We start from the raw sequence: 21,878 nt of genomic DNA on the forward strand, positions 1-21,878 counted from the left end.
GACCGACGGTGGGTTTGCCGCGGTTCTGAGCTTGCCGACTCAGTGCTGGACCAGGTAGAATCTCTTGTCTCCGGGCAAGACGGTTCTCTAAAGTCTGGCAGGTCGAGCAAGCTGCTTCCACCTCCTCTGCTGCGACACGCGGCGGTTTTACGTGCCATCTGAGGACCCGATGCCGCCCAAACAGGTGAACCCGGAGTTAGCCAGGCTGACTCCGGGTGTGTCTCTGCAGCAGCTCCTGTCCGAGAACCTATGGTTCTCGCAGCAAGAGGCACTCGGCCTGGAATCCACTGCCATGGCAGCTTTCCAGGCCGTCTCCTGGTTAGATCTGTGGTCCCTCACAGTATCTAAGGTCGCAGCCAACTCCGGGGGAATTTCTCCCGAAGATGACTCGGCCGTTAGGAGACTTTGCCAGTATCGGGGGAAGAGCCATCTCCTTTCTTGCCCACCAGACGGTGAACCTGTGGGCCAACCTGGTTCTCCGACGTAGGGACGCTGTCCTTACTCGAGTTTCCAGGGCGGCTGGGCGTGAAGCGGCATTGGACTCCGCAACGGACCTTTACGGAGTTCCACGTCTCTCTTCCCAGGAGAGATGGTGGACGCTGCGGTGGACAGACGGCGCACTGACGACAGTGACCGTCTGGTTTCACCAGGCAGTCTCGAAGGCTTCTGGGCAGCCTCGGACTGCGGCCAAGCCAAAAAGCTCGGCTAGCGCTTCCACGGGTGGCTAAGACGGTAGTCGCGTCGAAGTCACCGGGGAAAGACTCTGTCTTCTTCGACTTCTACAAAGGGGAGCCGTAACCAGCCCTCCTCCAGCCCTCCTTCTCCCGAGGAGGCTCTGGGAAGAAGTCGAAGAAAGGGGGGAAGCGCTAGGGACGGCGTTCCCCCTCACCTGCTGCCGGAAGTGGGGGGGGTGCCTGGCCAGCCATTGGGCAACTTGGCAGCGCTACGGCGCCGAGACCTGGATTGTAGATGTCCTTCAGGAGGGATATCTATTACCCTTCCCTTCGAATCTCGGCCACCCCCCTCACATCCAACCCGGTCCAACAGCAGTCGTACGTTCCCAGGGTCATCGAAGGACGTAGCATTGAGACAGGAGATCAAGACCATGCTGAGCAAGAGAGCTGTAGAAATCGTCACGGATCAGTCACCGGGCTTTTTACAGTCGGACTCTTCCTGGTGGAAAAAGTCTAACGGGAGGCTGGCGCCCGGTGAGATCTCTCTCCTCTGAATCGGTTTGTTCGCCAGACCGGTTCACGATGGAGACGGCACGTTCCGTGCTCGACTCCATCAGGGAGAACGATTTCATGCTTTCGTGGGACTTGGAAGGATGCGTATTTCCAAATACCCATTCATCAGTCCTCCAGAAAGTACCTCCGCTTCATCCTCGACGGGACGGTGTACCAGTTCAGGGCACTTTGCTTCGGTCTCTCAACCGCCCCACAGGTGTTCACGCGAGTGTTCACTCTGGTGTCTGCCTGGGCCCATTCGCACGGGATACGTCTGATGAGGTATCTCGACGATTGGTTAGTCCTGGCGAGCTCCCGCTCGCAGTTGCTACAGGACAGGGATCGACTGCTCGAGTTCTGTCGCGATCTGGGGATCGTTGTGAACTTCGAAAAAGTCTGATCTCGAGCCCAAGCAGAGGATGAAGTACCTGGGTATGCTGATCGACACGGTAGCAGGGCGAGTCTTCCCCGCAGACTCCGCGGATCAGCAGATTCAGGGAGGCAGCCAACCAGTTCCTGTCTCGGCAGGAACAGGTAGCTCAGTGATGGGCAAGTCGTGATCGGACACCTGTCGTCTCGAGAAGCTAGTCCCTCACGGGCGTCTTCACTTGCGGTCTCTTCAGTGGAGACTAAAGGAGAGTTGGTCACAGGCGACGGATCCCCCAAGCTTTTCCAGTGTCACTGACACCGGAGGTGAGGCAGGACCTAGCCTGGTGGCTGGACGACAGGAACCTCTTAAGAGGAGTGCCTCTGCGCACTCCCCCCCGGACATGCAACTGTTTCTCAGGACGCATCGACCGAGGGATGGGGCGCACACCTGGAGGAGTTGCTGACTTCAGGAGTGTGGGACGAGAACGACAAGCACCTTCACATCAATGTACTGGAACTCAAGGCGGCGTTTCTCGCGCTCCAAGAGTTCCAGGGACCGCTTGATGGGACACTCAGTGGTGTTGATGTGCGACAACACCACGGTAGTGGCCTACGTCAACAAACAGGGGGGCCTAGTGTCTCTCCCGTTGTACCAGTTGACTCGGCAGGTGCACGAGTGGGCCGAGGGCACCCTCAATAGAGCTGCGGCACGCTACATTCCAGGGAAGAGGAAATTTTGGGTAGACAGACACGCTTCAGGTAACCGTCGGGAATCATGAAGGGGACCGAAGGTTCGCAACACCAGGACGTGGCGGAAAGGCTCTTCGCCCTGTGGGGGCGACCAGTCCCGTGATCTGTCGCCACCCGGCCTACATTCCAGGGAAGAGGAATGTAGTAGCAGACACGCTCCAGTGCCGTCGGCGATCAGGTTGATAGGGACCGAATGGTCTCTACACCAGGACGTGGCGGAAAGGCTCTTCGACCTGTGGGGGCGAACCAGTCGTGGATCTGTTCGCACCCGGCACAACAGAAAGCTTCAGGTTTTCTTCTCAGCCGTGCCGGACCCATGGGCAGCTGCAGAGGACGCTCTCCAACACCCGTGGGACAACCTCTTCGTCTATGCCTTTCCCCCGTTCAGCCTGATTCGCAAGGTGATCAGTCGAGCACTGGTCACCCCGAATCTCAGGATGATCCTGGTGGCTCCCAAATGGCCACAGGCCATTTGGTATCCGGACCTGCTGGCTCTTCTCGCAGGAGAACCGAGAGAGATTCCCCCTTGGCACAACCTTCTCGCCCAGCCACACGTCGAGCGGTACCACCGAGCAGTCCAGTCCCTACGACTTCACGGCTGGCTGTTATCCACCATCTCTTGTGAACGAGAGGCTTTTCTCGTAGCGCAGCAACAGAGATGGCTGGAAACGTCCGTCAGTCCTCTGCAGCTGTGTACCAGGGGAAGTGGGCCGTCTTCTGTGGTTGGTGTCGTAGACGGGGTCTATCTCCTCTGTGACGCTCGATTTCGTCCCGAACTTGTTCGTTGCGAAGACTCAGAAACCGTCGATCCCTGACGACAGGTTCGAGTCCTTCACGATTCCCTCCCTAATGGACTTCACCGATAATGATACGGATCTGAAGAAAACTCGACACCTCAGGCCTGAGTGTCGACGCCTCTTCGTTAGCACCGGGGTAACCAAGAAAGAAGTATCCAAGAACACTCTTTCATTCTGGCTGCGTGAGGTCATCAGGAGGGCGTATGAGGCTGATGGTAGTGACGACATCCGTACGTCCCGTCCGAGAGCTCACGAAGTCAGAAGTATTGGCCCCTCGTTGGCGTTTCATAAGAACTTCTCCGTGGCGCAGGTTCTGAAGGCAGGGGTCTGGTCTAACCAGACCACCTTTACGTCCTTCTACCCTTCGGGATATTGCCACAGGTCCTTGGATACCTTTTCCTTGGGACCCGTGGTGGCTGCTCAACAAGTTGTGTAGCTAACCCAGACCCTCGCAGGCTGAAACAGCATCGAGTCCTGGTGTGACTGTGTGGATGGATGTGTGAGTGAGTGAGTGACTGGCTCCCTCTTCCCATCTTTTCCTCCTCCTCTACCTGTGGGCAGAGGGCCACGGTCGTCACTACGCTGGATGAGGACGAGATGCAGGTGAGCTATATGACAGAGCCCCATCCTATCCCTTTCACTAGGGATAGGAGCAGAATATCCACCACTTCCTCCTACAAGGGGGGGGGGAAGTGGATGCCTACAAGAGTCAAACCCATGACTTTATATTTGCTCCTGTACAGGAACAAGTTCTTACATTGCTGGTACGAAGAGATACGCTTGCCTCGTCTCTTAGTTACTCGGTCCAGAGGTCTGACCATTGATCCTGCGGTGCACACCCCGATCAATCGGACAGAGGCTTGGATCCCTCCCTCGCTCTTACGACCAGGGAGACTTCCAAGGTTGGGCGAACACCAGTCTGTTCACAAAAGACTCAGATTCCTCCCACCAAGAAGTGAGTCTTCCTATTGTAAAAGGACCGAAGGTTTGTATGCCGTGTCAGAACAAATGACAATTTGTCCAAAATTGCATTTTTCTTAACTATACAAACCTGAGGTCCTTTTACACATAGCCCCACCTCATGCCACCCTCACTCTGCAGTTTTTGCTTGGGCCAAAAGCAAAAGTGATTTGTTTACCTCCCAGTCGCTGCGCGCGCGCCTGTCGGACAAGCAGTTAACTACCGAACCCCTTGTTCGAAAGCTTACGACCTATCCAGCTGCCGCTAGTACCTTCCTATTGTAAAAGGACCTCAGGTTTGTATAGTTAGGAAAAATGCAATTTTGGACAAATTGTCATTTTTCAAGACCTGTGGCAACGGCGATTGCCACCGCAAGGAGGCCCTCCTCAATCGCAGTTTACCAATCAAAGTGGGCTGTCTTTAGAAGTTGGTGCAGAAGGAAGGGCATTTCCTCCACCTCAACCTCTGTGAGCCAGATAGCAGATTTCCTTCTTCACCTTAGGAAAGAAGCGAAACTAGACCGTTCCCACGATTAAAGGCTACAGAAGCGTGCTTTCTGTGGTCTTCAGGCATAGAGGACTCGACTTAGCGAATGATAGAGACATTCATGATCTCATTAGATCATTTGAGACTGTGAAAGTTCTCCAACCGAAAGTACCATCGTGGAACTTAGACGTGGTACTTAAGTTTCTCATGTCGAGTCAATTTGAACCGCTCCATTTAGCCTCGCTTAGGAATCTTACTAGAAGACCATTTTCCTAACCGCTCTGGCGACGGCGAAGAGGGTTAGCGAAATTCAAGTCATAAGCAAGCATATTGGGTTCAAGGCTCATAGTGCAGTTTGTTCCTTAAGTCCTACGTTCTTAGCAAAGAACGAGAACCCTTCCAACCCTTGGCCGAGGACGTTCGAGATCAAAGGGTTGTCGGAGCTAGTGGGACCTGAAGCTGAGAGAGTCCTGTGTCGTGTCCTGTCAGGGCTCTCAAGTTTTATTTGCAGAGAACCAGAGCATGCAGAGGTTCTTCGGAGAACTTGTGGTGCTCTGTGAAAAAACCAGATCTTCCGATGTCGAAGAATGCACTGGCGTTCTTCTTAAGAAGTACGGTTAAGGAAGCCCATGAAAAGTGTAGTGAAAGTGACATGGAGCTTCTGAAAGTGAAAGCCCACGAGTTGAGGGCTATTGCTACTTCGGTGGCTTTTCACAAAAATATGGCAATCAAAGATATTTTGGGCGCCACTTATTGGCGAAGCAATTCGGGTGTTCGCTTCACACACTACCTGCGGGAGGTGAAAGCAACATACGAAAATTGTTACTCGCTCGGACCATACGTCGCTGCAGACACTGTTTTGGGTGGCAGGAGGTAGCGCTCATCCTATCCTTTAATGGTTTAGGGGAGTTTTTAACTTGTGTTATGGTTGTGGGGTTGACCGCCTGCGGCGGATCTCCCTTCCATTAGCTTAGTCTATGTGGGATACTTTTGGTAGGCTACTGCCAGGTGGTTTGGTTTTACTTCGTTGCCCTCATTTGTATGGTCAATGGTCTAGTCACGTCGTGGTCTCGCCCCTGTTGACAGATCATCTGGAGTGCACCAGCTTTATAGGTCTCTACCTTGCTGGCAACTCTAGTAGCACAAGCAGACTTACGCGGCAGTAACCACGAAGTCAGCTATGCTAACAGGTAAGGAATCAAGATATCAATTATCTGCATATATATGTTTCCAAAAATCTTCTATTCTGTCTACTCCCACCACCAAAGGTGGGATTCAGCTATATATATATCTGACAGGTAAGTTTCATGAACAAAATGATATTGTAATGATACAATTAAGTTTGTTCATACTTACCTGGCAGATATATATAATCAAGTACCCACCCACCTCCCCTCAGGAGACAGTGGAAATAAAAATTATGAATAGAAAATGGGAATGATTCCTGATACCCGCCTCCCAGCGGCGGGAATGGGTACTAACCACCTGACTCCCACTGCGTGTGTCGTAAGTGTTTAAATTTCTGTCGGATTCGGAAAAATACAGCTATATATATATCTGCCAGGTAAGTATGAACAAACTTAATTGTATCATTACAATATCATATTTTATATTATGGAGTTTAATCTTTATTTTGTATGGGACACCATGTATGTGTCCTCAGTATAAAATGTTACTGGCCATTAAAATATACTTGCTGTGAACATGATTCTGATGTTGGTGTAAATTTACTGTACAGATATTTTGTATATATTTATATGTACATGCTCTTAACTCTGCTGTCATTTTAATGTTGCTGTATAATTTTAGGAAGTAAACTAGTTTGTAGGGGCTGTTCAGTCAAGTCTAAGAAGGGATATTAGGAGTTTTGAACGAGTAATTGCAACATGAATACTGAAGCTGTTCCTTGCTCTTTCAGATTTACTGAGGAGGGTTGGAAATCAAAATACTATTGGACTGGTGACAGCTACAGTACTGATTGTTCAACAAGTAGTACTTGTTCCTCCATTACAGTCCTTTTATAATTGTCGGAAAATTGTCTATGTCTCGGCTGCTGTGCTTTCTTTATTTTTTCTATTACTGGTAATTATTTTTATAGTTTTAATTTATATAGGTTACATTAGAATTCATTCAAGGGGTAAGTTGTCTCTACTCCAGCATTTCTCTATAGATTTTGATCATATTTGCTGTCGAGTCTCATGGGTAGTAACCTACCTACTGCATGAAGAATCATTGCCACTTTTACTATATATTGTGGGTTAACACTCGGTATAATTAAGAGGATGAATTAGGTAATAATGCACATTTTTAAAGGCATCCAGGGTATGAGAAGAAAAGCCTGGCTATAATTTGTGATAAGGGAAGTTACGATATTAAAGAATTTGTGCATTGACCACTTACTCTTCACTCATCTGCAGGTTCAACCTAATAATTATTTTTGGTACATTGTATAAAGTTGTTAATTCCATTTGCATATACATTTAAAATTAGTTTTTGATCTAAAGCTGCAGGTTTAGTACTTTTATACAGGCTGTTCTTATAAACTGAACACCTGTGGCAAAATTGGAAACTGTAGCCCCATAATGGTGAACCCAGTGGATATTACAACCATTACTCTTTTGAAATATAGATGTCCTCTTTGGGTGATGAAGGGGACCTTCATGGTTAATGCCTCTAGCAGTGCCTTCAAAGATGTTCCTAGGATGTGTAAAGAAATAATCGCTCATACACATCCCTGAAACCCTGCTAGAGCCCATACACCAAGTAGGCGTCTTCAACCTCCAGAGAAGACATCTGCACTATAACTATTTATACAGAGTGGCGGTGGGATTGCAATTAGGGTTCCTATTTGCCAATGTCTGCACGGGCATTATGTAAGAAAACATTTGTAACAGGATCCCTCTTCCCTTACCACTAGTATATAGATATCTTTCTGAGTGGGGACATGGGAAAAGATCTTAAAATATTACACTGGACCTTTGGAGAGTTCTGCTTTTTCTTTTGTGAAAAAAGCAATAACAGTATTGTATCCTTCCTGGATGTATATAGTATGGAGCAGACACCATCAAGGTATGCCACTGTATCCTTCCTTGTATTCCATCTCCTACAAGAACAGTAGTGCTTGCTTCTCATGGAGCTATGAGGCTTTAACAACAAAGGATCAATTACTTTAAGGATATTGTTGCCATATGATCAATGTCCATTTGGTATAGGAAGAAACTCGTTGATTTTGAACTCTTTCTGAAGTATCTTGAATCTTTTCATGCTACCATTGGAGAAAGAGGTTACAAATTCATTCGCATCTTCACTGTTCATTCTTGGCACTGCCGAAAGATGTAGTCAGGAGAGTTTGCATTCTGGTTTTTTCATACAGAAGACATATACCTGAAATGAGCACCTTGCTTCAAATTCCATGGTGTTGGACTGTCCCTTTTGACCTACCATCTTAGCCTTTCATCTAAGTATGAAATTTGCTATGTGATTAATGGGATTATGATGAAAAAACATAAAATAGAGAACAAACCCATTCATCATGTACTGCATACATGCCTCCCAGATACCCAAATCTTGCTGTCTATCATACAGTTTCCTTAAAATGAGCCTGTTGTTTATTAATCAATACACAGAATGTTTTAAAACACAATATGGCACATATCCATAATTATGTAATAGGTTTGTATGAAAATACTTTTGTGGTATTGAAATATATTACATGTTGACTTTCCTTTATTTTCATTTTTAACATTTTATCCTGTGGGAATTTGCCTTGAAACTTAATTTTTTTCTAGGCACCTTCTATAGGAATATTTCCTTATTTTGAATAATAGTAATACAGTAATAACAGGGGTAATTAAAAATTAAATTGCTTGTTCCATCTGCTCTTGCATTAAAATACAAACAGATATATGATTAAAAATAAGATTTCGTCCAGTTATAGCAATTATTTATCCAATATGACTAGTATATGAAAAGGTCATAATAATGTGTAATAAAACTGTAATCTTTCCTTTAACTTCTCATTGCTTTATTTGTGTTTTTTTAACTTAATAAAACAGCACTTAACAATATTGTATGAAGTCATTATTTTGTATATTTTTTAACTGTCACAATCTAAAACTAAAAATTGCAGATAGAATATGTAATGAACTACAGAATATTTAGCATGAATATTACTGTTTCTTTTATGTTGTACTCTACCAGGTACAGCAGTAAATTTCAATAATGCTACAATATTAAATAGTACATATTCTAGGGTAATTAATTTTGCACTTTTGATACTTAAATGCTTCAAATGTGTGGAATAAAATGGAAACTCAAACCACTAATTTGAAATAACTTTCTTTTTCAGATGGTCACAGAAGTATATGTTGGTTTTATTTTGCTCATCGTAATTTATGGAATAGCTGGTGTTGTCCAGAATTTTGTTGTTTCACTGTTTGTGAACTCATATCCAGGTATGTCAGGCATTTTATTAGCTACAAATCTGATTCTTTATTTAGGTGTCAGATATTTTACTGCACAAATTACTGAAGGAATGTCATCCAGCTGTTTTACAGAAGAAGAATGTTTGAATATAACTCCATCCACAAAGAATTTGATGAATGGTAGGTTTTTCAAGAATCTATCAAGTTGGTTTATCAGGAACGAAGTATTTGATTCAGAGAGTGTAGTCATGAATGTGGTATACTTGATGAGCAGCATATCAAGTGCTGCTCTCTTTTTAATTACAAAGTATCTTTAGTATACCTTCATATCTAAAAATGGTTTGAAAAGTATATACAGTTAGTCTCTGGTAGTATTTGTGGGAAGTAGATTCTGGGATTATGTGAATGGTTGTAATCATAATTAATCAGCTTCATGTAACCTGTAGTCCTTTAGTCTAAATTGGTCTTGAGTAGTTATGTTAATGGTAGTATGAGTTATTGCTCAATCAATTTGACCATAGATTTTATTACATTTTATGAACTATTATACTACATATTACTGGAGAAAAAGCAAACCTGCAAATACTCAGGGATATTCATAGTATATAAGGATTGACCAAGAACCACAAGAAGAAATTTGATATATTCCTTTGTTGAGAAGTGATATACATTTAATTCATATACAATATTATTATCATTCCAACTGCACAGTTAAATGGTTTCATATACTGGGAATATTTTGTAAATATTAATTTTTTGTAATTAGTTCTACAACACTGCATTGAGTGGTGTGGGGTTAGCACAAAAGTTATGTAGAGCTCAATTATACTGTGCACTACATAAGAATACTTTTCAAGTAATATTCTTCTCCAAATATACATTGCATCTTTTTGTTTGAACTTACAGTTCTGAAGATATACTTAAGGGTTTGCACAGGGAAAGGTATGCTTTTAAGACTGTGACAAAGGTAATTAAATTTAGTCATGAACATGAACTTTGATCTTAAACAACAGTACTATTGCAACCCTTTGACTTTATGGTGGTCCTAAGATTGTCCATAGCAATGCACACAGAGACTGGCTATGGACACAACAATGTTTTTCTTTTATTGCTTGTGAATGATTTTTACAGTATGTTTTAAACATCTCAAGAGGGTTAATTTGTGATATGTTTAAGGGTATACTAGTATTATGTTGAATTGTGTAGCCATAAAAGTTATTAGCCTTATCATATTACACATGCTTTTATCTGCCAAAGGTACAGAAAATAGATATTTTTAAAGCTTTTGAAGTGTAGAATAGTGATTGTCAGCTATTAAGGGGGCAGTGGCCATTGCAAACCAAGTTTTGTTACAGAAAGGGGGACATGTTATACAATGAAAGTTGCTTAATGTGAACATTATTTTTATAAAATAGTTTTGCTAGACCACTGAGCTAATTAATCAGCACTCTCAGTGCTGGCCTTTATGTGAACAAAAAAAAAATAAAAAGATAAGTTGGAATTCCTTGAAAAGATAAAGATTAACTTGCAAGTGGGACAAGCATTTATTGAGACACTTGTAATTTCAAATCCACCAAATATAGGAAAATATAAGAGATTTTTCTGTCATTGAACACTTTCTGTTAATGACCTTTAGCAAATTTGTCCTACTACATTGTAATCCTTGGGTATATTGTATTCAGTCTTTGTGAAATACAGCCTTTCTTTTAATTGCACTAATAAGTCCAAGATGATTTATAAAATTGCAAAGCTACCCCAAAACCTGCCTTGCAATTAGCTACCCTATTCATGGTAAAAGTAATTGGGAATAATTTCTACCTTGTATGGTGCCGTCATTGCTCCTGCTCCCCGTAACATTGATGCTTCAATGTGGGTTCCAGGTCATGTTGCTATTCAGTGATGTTCAACAGTATTGCTTCATTTGCCTTACTAGTTCTGATTTGTTGAGTCAGGTTCTTTCTTTTACTACCTGTGCTTCTGCCTTGGAGTCGCCACATCCCACTGGCATTTATCCTCCAATTTACCAACTTTTTTAATAAGCACTGCACTTTGGTAGTGTCCAATACTCCAATGTCTGCTGCTGATTCCTTCATCCATCACACATATTTAGGATGGCTCCAGTGAAGTACTGCAGACTCCCAATCACTGTCTCACCAAGTGTGCTTTTCACCTTCCATAAAGTGTCAGATGTTCTCCAGTGCACTGCTTCTTTAGGGTCTTCCTCAATAAGCATTTCTTCTGCAGTTAGTATGGAGGTGGAAATTTGCATTCCAGCAACCCACAATATTTTAAAGGATTGGAAACAAGGAAAAAAAATATAGATAGGAATTTTGGGAGAACATGTAAAGTACTGCAGTACTTTGACTATCTATTTCATCCCTTCTGCCCATGAGCAATGATTCAGACAATTACAGTACTATACCTTGTTATAATAACCTCTGCTTTATTTTTTGTTATTCTAGGTTAAAATGTTTACATACGTAGTACCACATGTATGTATGTATGCTATGGGGGCTGGAAAAGTAATTAAACATACTTAATGTTTAATTACTTTTCCTATTGAACAGTGTATATGTTAGTCTTTGTTCCGATACGTAATACAAACCATCGGTCCTTTAACAATAGGAAGTAGCTAGCGGCAGCTGGAACGGTCGTAAGCTTCGAACAAGGGGAGAACGGTAGTTAACTGCTTGTCAAACAGTCGCGCACCGCGCGACTGGGAGGTAAACAAATCACTTTTGCTTTCGGCCGCGGGTGTGAAGGACGTGTTCGTCATCGCTCTCTGCCCGCTTCATCGTCGTATGCTTTGTTTATATTGTGTTTTCTACTAATGGTTTGTTTGACTTGAAAATGAAACTGTAAGTACACTGTTTTCATTTTCATTACTTAATTATGAACCAACATGGAGCTATCGCCGTAGATGTGGCGATTTCCTCTCTTTTCATGAATTGAACACTTGAATTATGTCTCGGTGCCGAGGGCGGGCGCGCTCGCGCCGAGTCATGTATTTTGGGCGTAAGTGTGTAATTGAAAAATGTAAGTACTTTTTTCATTATATTTTGCCCTGTGCGTTCGTTACCGAGAGCGTGATTGCGCTCGGCACGAGCCTTTTATTTGGTATGATAAAATGCAATGAAAGTGGATTCGCAATTGCAGTATTCTTTTCATTTTCATTTAGTTATTTGCATAAAATTTAATTTGGATCAATTTTCACTCTTACCCGGGAATTGATCCTTACGATTATTTTCTGTGAAAGTGAAATTGCAAGTGCAGTATTCTGTTTCATTTTCATATTACTTTTAACTGCTGTGCGGGGGTAGGGGAAGCGAAGGTCTGCCAGGAAGTCGTCGGAAAGCTCTCCCGCGACTCCCTTGGTATCCGATTCTTCGTCTTCCTTCCTGCCCCCCGCTCAGCTTCCTCGTTGTATTTTGTATTTGGGGTCTTCCTTGCGTTCTTCGGGGTGGGGCATGTCTTCCCCCGTGCGTGAGGGAACCCCTCTTACTAATGTACTATGCTACCGCAGGTGCTACATCCGTGGGAGACGACCTTGGACAGGTATGGACCACCGCGGCGGCAGGGCGTGCTTAGCATCCACGGGCTGCTGCAGCGTCTAGCGAGGTCTGGGGCGGTCTCCACTATTACCACGGCCGCTTATGCTGCTCCCCCCCCGCCTGGTCTACACTCCCCATGCTGTGTCGGTGACGCCGTCTGCCGCTACTAGGGCCGCCGCCGTACCAAGGGGGGTTGCCGCCGCCGCCTGTTTTCTTCGTGTTGCCTGCCCCAGACTTCCGCTGTTTCCAGCAGCTCGCACCGGACCGGCCGCCAGTACCGGCCGCCAGTACCCAGGTTCCCGCTGGCTGCCGATGATTCTACGAGGCGATCGCTGGGCCTGCCGTACCTGCCGCTGATGTGATTCCCGCTGCTGATGTGATTCCCGCTGTTGGCTTGGCTGCTTCTGGGTCTACCGCTGCTGCTGTTCCTTGGCCGTTCCTGCCGCTCCTGAGCTGGTTGCTGTTCCTGTCGCTCCTGGTTCCTGAGCCTGTCCATGCTGGTCCTGCCCACGGTGTGTCTTTCCCCAGTCCCAGGTCCTTCCGGACAGGTGCAGTCGGGCCGTGTTGCTTCGGCAATAGCCCCGGCTCCGGCCTGGATGGAGGACCTGACGACTGTCCTGCGTGAGCTGACGAGGAAGAGGAAGAAGAGGAAGCTGTCATCTTCGTCTTCATCGTCTGCTGCTGCCTCTTCCCCTTCGACTTCTAAGGCCCATAAGCCGAAGAAGAAGAAGGCTGCCTTCCCCCCCTAAGAAGTCTCCCATTCGGGAACTTCTAAGGGCCCGTCCCACCCCGGTGGGACGGGGGGTTCCTTCTGCTGGTCCTCCTGCTCCTTCGGGAGCGGGGCCCAGTCTCCCCTTCCGTAAGGAGAGATAGACGGGGCACCAGAGGAGTATCGGTTAGCTCTGGTACTTCCTCGCCTGGTGCTAGCGGCGATGCCGCTACGCCAGGTTCCGGCTCAGTCTCTCGTTTGCGAGAGATCCCGAGTGTACGTTCTCCCTCGGGAGACCGTGCAGCCAAGTTTCGGCGCCAGAGTTCGCTCGACGCCAAGACGCGGCACGAAGCAGAAGGCTGGTGAGAGCCGCTCAGGTGACTCTCGCCAGGCCAGCGGCCGCTCTTGCAGCGACCAGCTGGTAACCCGGGTTTTCCCCCCTAAGAAGGCTCCTTCGGGACCTTCTAAGGGCCCGTCTCGCTCCGGCGATTCGGGGAGCTCTTCTGCTGGTCCTCCTGCTCCCTCGGGAACAGGGCCCGTCTCTTCTTCTACCAAGGAGAAGAAGACGGGGACCAGAGGAGTACCAGCTTCGGCTGGCACTTCCTCGCCTGGTTCTAGCGGTTCTGCCGCTAAACCAGGATCCGCCTCGGCCTCTCGTTCGCGAGAAGTACCGAGTGGACGGTCTCCCGCGGGAGACCGTCCAGCCAAAGTCTTGACGCCCGAGGCTCGCTCGTTCGTCAAGACCGAAGCGCGGAGCAGAAGACTGGCGAGAGTCGTGCAGACGACTCTCGCCAGGCCAGCGGACGCTCTCGCAGCGACCAGCCGGCTGCTTGGGCGGCTGACGTGACGGTCTCCGACCGGCCACGCACTGAGGCGAGGAAGGGGTCCCCGCAGCCGTCGGTGCCAGCCGAGCAGCTGGTACCAGCCGAGCGGCTGGTACCGGCGGCTCAATGCGCCGAGAGGACGCTCATCCGGTCTCACCGCGACAGCGAGCCTAGCAGGTCACCTGACCGCCGCTCCCACAGGGACCGGGCGGATAGGGGGACCAGCAGCAGCTCCTCTGCACACGAGATCGGGGCCGCTGTTCTCGGTCCAGCCGTTTCCCTGGGAAACGGCTCGACTAGGCCTGCAAAGTGGCGATCGCCTGCAGCCCTCCAAGCCCGCTGGTTCTGCCAGCGAGCGAAAGAGGAGCGTCATCTCTTCCTCTCCCGTGCCTGCAACTTCCTCAGTTTGCACCAGGAAGAGCGAGGCACAGCAGGGTGATCGTGAGGGGCATACCCCGCACTATCCCGTCACGACGCCGTAAGTACCAGGTACGATCTTCGGACCGACCAGGACGTACGCGCAAGTGGCAGGAGGAATCCGAGAGGGGTCTATGGCAGTTCCTCCTCCTTTAAGGGAGAGGTTCTCGGAATGCTCTTGTTCGAGGGGCTTGACGGTCCTACTCTGCAAGATGCTATGACTTCCGAGATCCAGAGGAACTTTGTCGAGGTTATGGCGCTGATTCGTCAGCGCAACGACCTCGGGGAAGGATTGCCGCTCCCACCAGCAGAGCCCAGGTCTCTGCTCGAGTCGTTTTGGGGCCCGAGAGGGAACCCAAACCGACGGTGGGTCTGCCGCGATCGGAGCTTTTGAACCGATTCTGCTCTTGAACCAGAGTCTCTCGTCTCCGGACAAGAAGGCTCTCTCAGTTCTGGCCGGTCGATCAAGCTACTTCCAACTACCTCTACTGCGACAGCGGCAGTTTCTACGTGTCTTCAGGGACACCGTATTTAAATACAGTAATACTTTGGGTTACGAACCGATTAGTATACGAATTTTTTAACTTACGAAGTGACGCCCTCATTCTGGAATACGAATTTCGCTTGGAATACGAATGCGCGAATTCCATCATGGGAGGCCGCCTGATTTGTTTACATCGGATGAGCGTGGGATCTGCGAACGCATTTTTTCGGCCAAAACTTAACGCCTGCTTTGTTTACATCGGATGAGCGTGGGATCTGCGAATGCATTTTTTCGGCCAAAAAACTTAACGAGGGTCACGTGACTTCCTCCTACGCATCCCTTGACCCTTTTTCAACCATAACTCTTTCAATATCTCGCTGGCGGTAAGATTGAACGCATCTGTCCGTGATACGCTCTCAAATTTGCTTAGTGATTTGCGCACGTGTTGTGTTTCCGTGATAGTGCTTATACATTACTATTACCCAAATACCCTACTAAAGACAATGGCTCCCAAGATGACGAAGGCAAGCAGCAAGAAGGAAAGCATAAGAAAGAAGGAGATGATTACAGTCGAAATGAAGAAGGAAATTATCCAAATGCATGATAAAGGCGAGTGCTTGTGAAAAGACATTGCAGCATTCTTCAAGCGGTCGCAATCAAAACGAATCTGCACTATTTTGAAGAAAAATGAAGAAATTAAAGCCAGTAAAGCATCAAAAGGTGTCACAGTATTGACGAAACAACGGCCTTATATTCTCGACGATGTAGAAAATTTGCTCATAGAAAAATATTTTTTCAAAATTGTGAAAGACAACATAGTGTTGCGTAAGCGTAAAATAGTGATCGTAGTGAACGGTGCTCTCTAGAGAAAGAACCAGAAAGTCTTCCAGAAGTGTTCACGGAGGGAGATTTCCCCCCCAAGCCCTAACCCTATCCTCCTCACCTTCCCTCCTCCCGTCTCCGTCAAGCCAGCAGCCACACTCGCCAAAGGTAAAGTTCAGGTTTTACTGTGTATGCATATTAAATCTAGTGTTTATATTAATTTCATTCTTCAATTTTATAATTTTATGTAATTCCTACACGATTTTCAACCTTAGTGAACAAAAATAAATGGAAAAATATGAATTGAAAATGGTTATTCATGGTCGGGATGGAACGCATTATTTGCTTTTTATAACATTCTTATGGGAAAAATCCCATTTGGGGTTACGAATTTTTTAGGTTACAAGCAGGTTCTGGAACGGATTAAATTCGTAACCCAAGGTATTACTGTAGCTCCTTCGGTCCTCTGAGAGGTTTCGACCTCGACGAGGCGGACTGGAATGAGTCGGAGGACGGTATCGGCTCTCTCCTGTCAGGTGTCGATCAGCCCCGCCACCCAGACGACGTTCACAGTGGCGGCAGACCCTTACCTACAGTGAGAGTTTGTAACCCTCCTCGGGAAAACGTTTTTTCTCCTGACGATACGTTTTCCCAGACTCTGAGAGGCCATCGCCGCAAGGCGATGGCTGCTCCCTACTCTTCTCCAACCGCTAGTTCCACTGGGAAGGCGAGCGAGTATCCAATTCCTCCCCCATTCCCTCTCTCCTTACGGCTACGAGGGAAAGGGGAGGGATCCTACAGAGATTTCTCTGTAGGATCCCACGTTGGGGACTGCGCTACCGGGGGGACCTTCGGGTCCTACCTGACGTAAGCCCCGGTCGTTGAGGAGGGATCCTGCCCCATTCTCGATTTCTACGGGAATCGAGAGGACCACCAGCCGATATCGTTTGACGAATTCGGTGGGGGTTTCGCAGACTGCTTAGAATTCTACGGAATTTCTAGCGCATTCAGTGTTTTCAAGTTTTTTACGATCTCCAAACACTCGGCGAGACCACGGTCCAAAGTGAGCGAGACGAGAATCCCCGATATGTTTACACGATAATCGGGAACCTCGCCTATGCTCGAGTTCCTGGAATTTCTAGTATTGGGAAGAAGACTGCTGCTGAAAGAAGACTATCTCACAGTAGGCGACCAACCTGGAATAGAGAAGAACGGACGGGAATATCCAGTTTGGCTTGAACTATCGTCTTAGTATTCTGTTCATCATTGAAGCTTTCCTTCGAGGAAGACTTCTCCTTCACTCTCTTTGATAGAGATCGAAGGTGGTCGATCTCCAATCCTTATTTTTGTTTCTTGAAGGAAAGAATTAGGATGGAGATCGTTGTTCAGAATCCTACAAATATACTACGTATATTAACCTCGCGACATGATTCTGCTAAGCAGTTGAATTGTCCGAGGGGTAGGTGCATATCCTAGTTAATCTACGGATTGCGACTTAGACGAGAAGTATTCTAATTGAACTGCAACTCGGGGTTGCCTGCAACCTCCCAGGAGTTTTCAGTTTCAATTTTATATACAGGTAGTGCTCGAGTTACGATAATTCGTTTTACGATAATCCGATGTTACGATGGGGTTAGCAATTTAATACTAAAAAAAAAAAAAAAAAATAAGTTGAAAATGCGTATTTTAAATTTCGCGCACAGCGAGCGCTGGCAGCAGCGTTACTACGCTGTACGATATGTTGGCCCGACGAGCGAGAGGCTGGCGTAGGTACAGCGGCAATGAGTTCGACCTCACTTGCGCTCGTTTTGAACCAAGAAACATTAAGTCGGTGTTCGTTTGTGATTTGAGAGTTTTTTAAGTACCGAAAATTAAAACAAAAAAACTATGTCTGCCAAACAACCAAATAGGGTGTCCTGCTGGTAGTGCAAAAAAGAAGAGGCAATCCCATCACTTTGGAGCAGAAACTGAAAATAATAAACCAGCGTGAAGCGGGAAAGGCAGTCATGGTTATCGCACGTGACGAACGTTTATCGCAATCGACGGTATCCACCATCCTCAAGGACAAGAAACGCGTAATGGATGCTGTAAAGGCATCTGTTCAGTCATTCACGGTTATATCAAAGAAGAGGATAGGGCCTTTGGAAGAAATGGAGCAATTACTGGTCCACGTGGATGGAGGATCAAACTACAAAAAGCGTATGACGCTCAACCCTCTTAACCCATCGAGGACAAAGGCGCGCATGCTTTTGAAGAGCTGAAGAAGAATTATGATGATAACCACAACAAAAGTTTTGCAGCAAGTGCTGGATGGTTTCGTCGTTTCAAGAACCGCCATAATTTTCACAGTGTGAAAATTAGCGGTGAAGCAGCAAGCGCTGATGCCGACGGGCCGCTAAATTTAAGGATGTTTTAAACGAGATCGTCGTTAATGAAGGCTACTTGCCAGAGCAAATCTTTAATGTGACGAAACCGGACTTTATTGGAAAACGTATGCCACAACGGTCCCTACATCCACAAAGAAGCAACGGTGATGCCCGGGTTTAAGGCATACAAGGATCGATTGACTCTTCTGCTTGGGGGAAATGTGGCTGGGTATAAACTTAAGCCCTTTATGATTTATCACTCAGAAAATCCAAGGGCTTTAAAAAACATCGACAAGCAGGAACACTTCCTGTGCATTACCGTCATAATAAAAAAAGCTTGGATGACTGCAATATTGTTCGAGGACTGGTTCGTTCATTGCTTTCATTCCGGAAGTGAAAGATTATTGTAGAAAAAATAACATCCCCTTCAAAATTCTTCTGATTCTCGACAATGCTCCTGGCCACCCTCAGCACATCGGAGATAGTATTAACGAGAATGTAAAAGTTGTGTTTCTGCCAAACACAACTTCTCTCATACAACCCATGGATCAGGGTGCTGTGGCTACGTTCAAGGCGTATTATCTTCGGAACACGTTTGCGCAGGCTGTTCAGGCTACGGATAACGAGGAGAAAGATCTCAGAACTTTCTGGAAAGAATTTATGTTCTTAAACTCCATTATGAACATTGGAAGGGCGTGGAAGGAGGTAAAGAAAGAGTGTATGAATGGGGTCTGGGAAAATCTGCTGAAATGTATGTGAACTCGTTTAAAGGTTTCGATCAGAATGAAGAAGAAGTGGAAATCAATAAAAGATCTTGATACTTGGGAAAAGTTTAGATTTAGAAATTGACGAGGAAGATATCCAAGAACCCTTATAGATGTGCAAGATGTAGAGCTAACGGCAGAGGATTTAATTGCACCTTGCAGAAGAGAAAAAAAAAGCAGAAGAGGAAGAAGAAATAAAAGAGCAGGAGCGGACGTTTACGACTAAAAAACTGGCAGAGGCGTTTGCTTTATTTGATCAAGGACTGAAACTTTTAAGTGAAATGGATGGGGACGAGGAACGGTTTGCCAAGTTCAGGGAGGGGCCTCATCAAGACAGTGGTGCATGTTACCGATTAATTTATGAAGAACGAAAAAAACGCAACTGTGCAACCTACAAATGATGGATTTTTCAACAAGAGAACGACTCCAGTGCATTCCGCTTCCCCCAGCCCATACCCCCTCACTTGAGACTCGATCCTGTACGTCTCGGAACAGTGTTTCCTCGAGACACCTGAACTTACAGAAGAAGATCTGAGGAAGAGCGAATTGATGATCCTGCTGCTTTATCATCATCCTCCTCTTCCGATCTTTAGTTATAGTAGCCATGAACAGCCTGACACCGATCACGTATGCCGACAACGGACCGAATCTTGGTGAGTACCCTTTACGCTACAGTCTGATCCTTGTTCTTATTATTAAGTTTCTTTTTATACTTAATTATCATAAGTCAATCTGCATTGAAACACCCGAACTAGCTGATATTAATAATTACTATACCTTATATGTATAGGTATACTGTGTAGTGTAGGCTAATCTTCCATATATGTGTATATAGCCTAGCCTATATGGTACTGATTAACTTAGTGTAGGCTAGGCTATATCCGAGATACGATTTTCTCAACTTACGATGGGTTTTTCGGAACCTAACCCCATCGTAAGTAGGAGAATACCTGTACTTATGGTTTTGTCACGACAACACCATTTCAACTTTTATATTTACCGAAATTCGTTTCGCCTAAATATAATTGCTCGAGCATATCTTTTATGTTCGGTGGTTCTAGCCAAACGCATTCCTTCGTGGAATAATGGATTACCTGGCAACTCAGGATGACGAGTCAGCGAGAGGCCAGGCTCAGCTACTGCGTATTGAACTGCCTGATAGCAGCTCAGTATCAGCTGGGCCTCCGAGATGCACGGTCAGTTATGTCTCTCTCTTCCCTGCTTTGATTGACTACCGAACCGTATCTCTGCCCAACAATCATGGACTTAGGTCTCTGATTAACGGGGATTCTCGCAATAATGAAGGACCATTTACTGCGGTGACGCTAGATTCCATCACCTTCGACATTGCGAGAATTTTCAACAGAGATATCTCTTGGACTCTTTCATCTTTCTGTTTACCGCACGGTAACAGAAGTCTGTACAAGTCTCCCGCTGCATCGCACCGCGATAATGCGAATGATTTTGCAGACATCTGAGTTTGTCTTCAAAATATCTCGTATTCATAGGGGTACAATTGTTCATTGTTCAACCTGAATTAACAGATGTGTCATAAGACATCGCCTACTCTCCGACCTGACAGCTCTACTTCCAAATGTTCAGCCCATGAGAAGCAGTTCTTCAGGCGGCTTTCCCCTGTGTTTTCATTACTGAAGAACGCCCCGCTTTCATTGCAACTACGACTTCTCACCGGACAGCAATGAAATAACGGTTAGCGTTTTCAGTCATTTGTAAGCACAGGTTATGAATCTTGAGAATCCTTCTCTCGATTCGTCTGTGAAGACGTAGGTTGCATTCAATATCTACCTTCGTCTTCAACGGTACATAGTGTTGTTTCTCCTTAGCTGAGATTCAACAACTATGAGATGTTTTGCCTTCAGGGACCTCGGTCTCTAGAAGGCAATTGACTTTCGCCTGTTGGGCACATGCCTTAAGAGAATCATCACCTCGCTGTCCGGCATTGGTGACAACAAATACATATTTGTTTGGTCTCTCGGCATAACCCTTTAAAGGCAAAGGTCACGTGACTTACTTGGATGCTTGGACAACTTGCCATCCTACCGAACGCAGTCAGTCGGCAGCTGTCACTGTCAGAGCGCCACGAGTCAGTTACGAAACTACGCTGTTGACTTAGTTCGGTTGTTACAGAGCAATCATTACTTAGTTTTAATAGCTTGTCACAGTACCCATACCATCGACACCCACCATGGAGTGTCGGTGTCCTATCCACTACCGAGAACTTCGCTGCATGGGGATAGGAGGATGCGAGAGACTTCGTGGTAAACGGACAGACCAGTATGGGTACTGGACATCACCGAAGTAGAGAAGAGGGATAAGTCATGCGACTATTCCCTTCTTTTCCTCTGAGGAACTGCATGACTTCTCCTGCGAAGTCAAGCATCCAGGGGATGGGGATCCGTGACGCTCGATTTCGTACCGAACTTCGTAGCGAAGACTCAGAACCCTTCGGTCCCTGACGATTGGTTCGAGTCGTTCACAGTCCCCTCCCTAATGGACTTCACCGCCTTCGATGCGAAGGAGATGCTGCCTTGTCCGCAAGAACTTCTCCGTGGCGCAGGTACTGAAGGCAGGGGCTGGTCCAACCAGACCACATGCCCCTCCTTCTACCTTCGGGATATTGCCCACAGGTCCCTTGATCTTTTTCCCGGCGGGGACCCCGTGGTGGCCTGCTCAACACGTTGTGTAGCGAACCCAGACCCTCGCAGGCTGAACAGCATCGAGTCCTGGTGTGACCGTAAGAATGGATGAGTGAATGAGAGTGTGACTGGCTCCTCTTCCCTAATCTTTTTCCCCTTCCCCTTACCTGTGGTTAGAGGGACACGGTCGTCACCTTGCTGGATAAGGACAAGATGCAGGTGAGCTACTCAACAGAGCCCCATCCTATCCCTTTCACTAGGGATAGGAGCGT

Source organism: Macrobrachium nipponense, chromosome 38, assembly GCF_015104395.2.
Source record: "Macrobrachium nipponense isolate FS-2020 chromosome 38, ASM1510439v2, whole genome shotgun sequence".
Classification (NCBI taxonomy): domain Eukaryota; kingdom Metazoa; phylum Arthropoda; class Malacostraca; order Decapoda; family Palaemonidae; genus Macrobrachium; species Macrobrachium nipponense.